Source organism: Alligator sinensis, unplaced genomic scaffold, assembly GCF_000455745.1.
Source record: "Alligator sinensis unplaced genomic scaffold, ASM45574v1 scaffold340_1, whole genome shotgun sequence".
NCBI classification, from domain to species: domain Eukaryota; kingdom Metazoa; phylum Chordata; order Crocodylia; family Alligatoridae; genus Alligator; species Alligator sinensis.
Genome location: NW_005842004.1, coordinates 1641627 through 1648020, shown reverse-complemented (window position 1 = coordinate 1648020; position 6394 = coordinate 1641627).

The following is a 6394-nucleotide window of genomic DNA, read 5'->3' as shown; positions in this document are numbered from 1 at the left end:
TGCCTGGTGCCCTCTTCTTGCTCCCAATGTACTTGAAAAAGGACTTTTTGTTGTCCTTAATCCTGGACACTAGCCTGAGTTCCATCTCTGCCTTGACCTTCCTAATAGCCCTCCTGCACTCATGGGCCGAGGAGGGGTACTCCTCCTTGGGGATAGCTCCTCCATTCCACTGGGTTTGTAACCCTTCCATCTTTTAGTCCTCAGGCATTGCTGAATGCCCTTGCTGAGACAAGGGGGTTTCTGAGCACTCTTATCCCCCTTGCTTCTCTCAGGGACTGTTATCCTTTGGGCCTGGAGGATCACCCCCTTAAGGTATGACCATCCCTCGTGGACTCCCATCTCCTCTACCTTCTGGTCCCTCAGTGCCTCCCCCACTAGTCTGCTAAGCTCATTGAAATTGGCCCTTCTGAAGTCAAGGGCTTTAGCCTTGGTGTAAACCTTTGATGCCTGTGTTGGATAGTGAAATTCAGCAGGTGATGATCGCTATTGCCCAGGTGGTCAAGGATCTGCAGTCCCCTCACCAGATCATCCCCCGTGGCCAGGAATAGGTCCAGTAAGGCATTACCCCTTGTTTCAGAGCTCCAGATGGGATTTAACCCTGGTGCAGCAGGCCTTTGTCCTGTGATGGGTGCCACTTCCTGCATGTTCTTGACCACTGGTGTCTGTCACAGGGGTATGTCAGCAGCTGATTGTGGCTGTGCTCTGTGCTCAACTGGTATGGGCCAGAGACAGGTGGGGAGTGAGTGGCTGGGACCCCTAGCTAAGTGGTGGCAGCCAGCAGAACCCAAACAGTAAGCACTGGCTTTGTGGCTGATGGGACCAGGTGTCATGAGGGGCCCCAGGGACAGCAGAATGCAAGGGGTTTCCACCAGCTGTTCAATCCTGTCAGGAGCTTGGATCTTTCTGAAGATGCCCCAACTCCTGGTGCTGTACAGAGCTGAGCATTATCCCAATCCAAACAGTGTTGGGAGTAAAATCGAAGTGGGTGCCCTTTGCAGCCATAGGCATGGTAGGAAGGAGCTGGGGATGCCAGCAAAGGAAGTAGAAGTGGGAGCTTGGCAATGGGTTGGATTTTGGGAGTCAGCAGGACTACCACCAAGGTGAGGAGCAGTGAAGGGCCTGGGCCATAGGGAAGGAGAGCATGGGCTTTCATAGATTCATAGTCATTAGGTCTGGAAGGGATCTCGGAAGATCATCGAGTCCAGCCCCCTGCCTGAAGGGCAGGAAGTCAGCTGGGGTCATAGGATCCCAGAAAGATAAGCATCCAATTTGCTCTTGAAGAAGTTCAATGTAGGTGCTTGAACCACCTCTGACAGCAGGCTGTTCCAGACCTTGGGGGCTCGGACAGTAAAGAAAAACTTCCTTACATCCAGCCTGAAATGGTCTTGCAGTAGTTTATAACCATTCGACCTCATCATCCCTTGGGGCACTCTGGTGAACAAACATTCCCCCAGATACTGGTGGTCACCCCTGATAAACTTATAGGTGGCCATCAGATCGCCCCTGAGCCTGCACTTTTCCAGGCTAAAGAGCCCCAGAGCTCTCAGCCTGTCATTGTAAGGTCTGTTTTCCTGACCTCTGATCATGTGCATGGCTCTTGTCTGCACTCTCTCAAGCTTCTCCACATCCTTTTTGAATTGTGGAGCCCCAAACTGGATGCACTACTCCAGCTGCAGCCTCACCAAGGCCGAGTACAATGGGAGAATGACATCCTGGGATTTGCTTGAGAAGCATGTATGGATGCAAGCCAGCATTTTGGTCACTTTACTAGCCGCAGCATCACATTGCAGGCTCATGTTCATCTTGTGCTCAATGATGACCCCCAAGTCTCTTTCTTTCGTAGTGCTAGCCAGTGTAGCACTGCTGAGCCTGTAAGGATGCTGCAGGTTTTTCCTCCCAAGGGGGAGAACCTTGCATTTTTAAACTCCATCAGGGTCTCATCCACCCATTTCCTGAGCCTGTCCAGGTCAGCCTGGATCGCCCTCCTGTCTTCTGGTGTGGATGCTTTGCCCCAAAGTTTGGTGTCATCGGTGAACTTGGCTAGTCTGCTTCTGACTCCAATGTCCACATCATTAATGAAGATGTTAAACAATATGGATCCAAGGACAGAACCTTGGGGGACCCCACTGGTCACAGGACACCATGATGATTGACTTCCATCAATTACTACCCTCTGGGTCAGACCACGGAGCCAATTTCCCAGCCAGCGGATCGTGGTGGGCCCAAGGTCACAATTGTGCAGGGCACACTAGGTGGCAAGTGCCAGCAGGGAGGTACACAATGGGGCTCATGTTGGAGATGCCATGAAGTAGAGGTGATCAGCAGCAGCAGCTTTGTGATTGCAGCTGGTTGCTACCAGGATCCTCTTCTGAGGCACCCGGCGCAGGACCCCACCCTGCAGCCGATATCGGACACTGATGTTCCCTCCAATCACTGGGACTGTGGTGCAAGAGCAGCCATCTTGGTGCTGGGGCTCTGACTCGGAAGTAAAAAACTGCCTCTGCTCTCTTGGTAGGAATGTCTAGTGCTGTCAGGCATCCTGCCTGTTGGCACTGGATTTAAGACCCAGATACCTTGTTCCAGGCAGACCCAAAACCTCAGGCTGACCACAACCTTTCCATGCGATAATAGGCAAGTTCTATTGCTACACAGTGATAGCAGATAAGAGTAATGCAAACAATTCTATATCTACCATTTCTAGAGCTGTCATCAGAGTCATGGTATGTCTGACCTGTAAGTAAGCTTCACTCTGAGGTTTTCTCTTGAATGTTAGATGTCAACAGCCTGAAGACTAAGGCGCATCCCCCATTGTGGGGTGTGTGAGATGGGCTGATGGTGTGCCCTCTGTCCATGGTGGCTTGGTTTCCCCTCTCAGTTTAAAGGAGACTTAGAATGAGCACATAGCCCAAAGTACCCTGACACCAACACCAGAAGGCTGCCAAAACATAACAACTTGATCCAAGTGCACAAGACATCTGTTGTTTTTGCTCAATAGGGTAAAACATGTCTTCAGGATGCTTGACGACTGGCTCCTAAAACAGGTCCTATGCTTTCAACTCACTGATGGTCACCACTTTAGAGGTGAGAAAAAGAAGAGGTTCAAGGACACCTTGAAGATCAAATTGAAGAAAGCAATATTAATGTCAAAACGTGGAAGACTCAAGTATTGTATCATCCCCAATGGCACTGTGATATAGAAAACATTGATCATTTTGAACAATGTTATATCATTATGGAGGCAGCTAGAGGAGTGAGACAAAGAGAAAGAGTTGTGATCTGACATCACCAGGATCTATTCCTTCCTTCTGGAACTAATTGACATATCTGCAATTGAACATATGGGCCTCAGATCACCTCCTTATTCATCTATGGAGTCACTGATGACTTCCTATTTACTAGAAGGCTATCAACTTGATATCGAGGGATTGCTGGCAATGATCACTAAACCAGATGTCAAGACTTGTTTTAATTCATAGCAGTTTCCACAGTAACAATCGTTATGAAGCTTCTAATTTATGGAGAGTAAAATAACCTTTCAATCGTTTCTGGGCATGATGCTCATAAAATTGTTCATTACTAATGCAGCTTCAGCCAGATAATTAAGATATTAATAACTGCAGGCTTGTTTTTGGCCATGCTTAATGTATGTGTACAAATGTATTCTATACGTATGTGAGTGAAATGTTTGTACATACATACTGATTGGTATGCACATATTTCTGCGATTAATTTCAGCATGACAAAAATGGTGTCTGCATGTTCCTAATTTTGACTGTTTTGAATTTATTTTCCTCATTACCAATAAGGAAGGGGACAAAAGGAACTATGGGCTTCCCAAGATGCATCTGACTTACAGCAGTTGCTTCTTAAAATTGGGAAGCTTGCTAGCCAAGGAACAGGAAAGGAAATAGAACTATTTTATTATCATTTCATTCTGTCATAATTCCACCCATATGGAGTAAGTGCCTTTAACAAACTTGACATTTACCACTCTTGATAGTTAAATTTACTGCAGTGTTTGTGTACTTCACTTCTCTAAACATGCTGAATACCACATACACCTTGGCAAAGGTAAATATCACAGTATGATAAATATCAGAATTTTAATGGTAACCACTATATATCCATTCCACAATTTACAACCTGACTTTTCTCATCCTAGAATGATGTTTTCTTTCAGGTTGTTGTTTTAGTTTTTTGCTAAAGGAAAGTGAATGCTGATTTTAAATTAATTATTCTTACCAGCTTGCAATTTGGGCCCACTAAACTAGGTGTTTACATGTCCAATGCACAAACTCTATAAGCTGTCATGTCCTAATTGTTTACTATTAAACTACAAGACAAAAAGAGTTTGAAAATCTATCTTGAAAAGCATTTTAATCTTTTCTGTCAGCTAGTTTCCTTGATATAGCAAAACAAGAAGCCTGTAAACAGAGGGGTTGAGTTCTTGTTTGGGAAAAGAGTCTTTGGTTGCTTACAGGTGTAATTTTTTTTTAAAAGAATTTAAAAAATGGTGCTTTACTTTAAACCCTGCATGCCCCCATGCTGAACCCAGTGAATGCCCAGAAGAGGTATTGTGTAACTGGACGTGGCTTGCCCCATGTCTGTATAGACTGGCCACTTTAGGGGGGCTGATTAAATCAGTTATTAGATAAAAGCACCAAGAAGCCCTGCTGAATCACCCTATCTATATAGATGCTATGGAGTTGGGTTGAACTAAAGTGCTTCTTTTTCCAGTAAAGCATGCTTTACCTCCCCTCCTCCCACCCCCCATGTCTGTCAGGTCCCTTTGTTGCCTTGAACAACTGTTGGTGAGTATTTTCAACTTGGTTTGAGCTTTGCACTATAGTTCTGTTTCTGTCTTCCAGAATTGCTTGGGTCACTGAGCTGCTGAACCTTAACAAGACTTAAAAAGATGGTGGAGCTACCCTCCACAAGAGGCCAAGGCAATCTAATGATAGAAGGTGTCAGAAAACCAAGTCATTTGAGTAGGACTTGGGAGGGAGAATTCTCTATCTCTAGGTTTTGGTGGTTTGTTTTTAGTGTTAATAATGGTAAGTTATCAGCATGGCATGGAAGGAGAATAATATTTTAGATTTAACAGGGTACAGAAACAGCGGCATTGCAGTGAGTGTTAGGTACCACATCCCCAAACCATCACTACTAAGAACTCTTCCCCTGTCTGTGCCTATGTGGATGCTTTCAAGAGAGGCCCGGCTAGGCATGCCATTTTCCAGGACCTGGTCTTAATTTTTGAGGAATGGGGCCTGTGTTTCTGCCAAAGGCAGCTAACTAGGGGGTTATATCCATGTGAGAAATAACTCTTGTTGAATTTCCCCAAGGAACATGTAATAGAACTGGTGTAGGAGATGGCTAGACATTGAGAATTTGAGAAATCCATTGCCATTATATACAAAGGGACTTTCAAGACCGAGGAAGAAATATAGTGAGAGAAGACTTCAGAGATTATTGTTAAAAAAGAAAAAACTGGCTACCACTACAAATGCGCTCTACTGTAGAGTAGACTAATTAGCTGTGGAGCAAAGCATCACCATCTACACATGCAATGGTATTAGGCCACTATGAACTAATTCATACCAGCATAAGATAGTACCATCAGAGACAGTACTATTGTATGTCAGGGTAATTTACTGTGATTAAACTCACATACAGATGCTGACTGTGGGCATAAATTGCACCTGGTCAGCTCAGCCAGCTGTGGGCCAGACTCCTGCCTGCTGCCTAGCCACATGGCTCTGCACTTTCAGCACCCTCATTCCCCAGCCAGCCCCTCTACTGTCCAATGCCACAACCTGGAGCCTGGAGCTGCCCCTACCCCACATGCTACCTGCCAGCCCAAGCCTGCCCCACCCTGGTACATATTGCTGTTGCCCTGGGTACACGTATAGGCATTGCACCCAGAAGTAGTTTACTCCAGCTCAAACTGCTCCAGAGTTTATTGCTTCACATTTATTGCACATATAGACACACCCACTGTGTGCTCAGAATAGTAGAAGCTGACACCTGGTCACCTCTGGCAGCAGGTAGTGTTTCACCTCTATATCCAATCTGTCAAAGAGAAGAACAGATTTTCAGCCCTGAGATTACAGGAGAAGGAGCCAACCTCACTAGTCAAAAAAGATAAGCCAAGAACCCCAGCAACATGGCTTGAAGGGTGGCTTAAAAGATAGGGGACTAGAGAGGGTAAGGGGAAGAGGCACTTGGGCAGAGTAGGGGAAAATAAATAGAGATCATTTAGGTAACCACAATTTTTTTTAAATTGTCCATACTTGATTTTATTAATCCTAGAGTTATCCAGAAATTAGATTAAATAATTGCAGAATCATTATCTATTGGGAAATCACAGGCTAAATTAAGTTCGAGAAGACAGGGA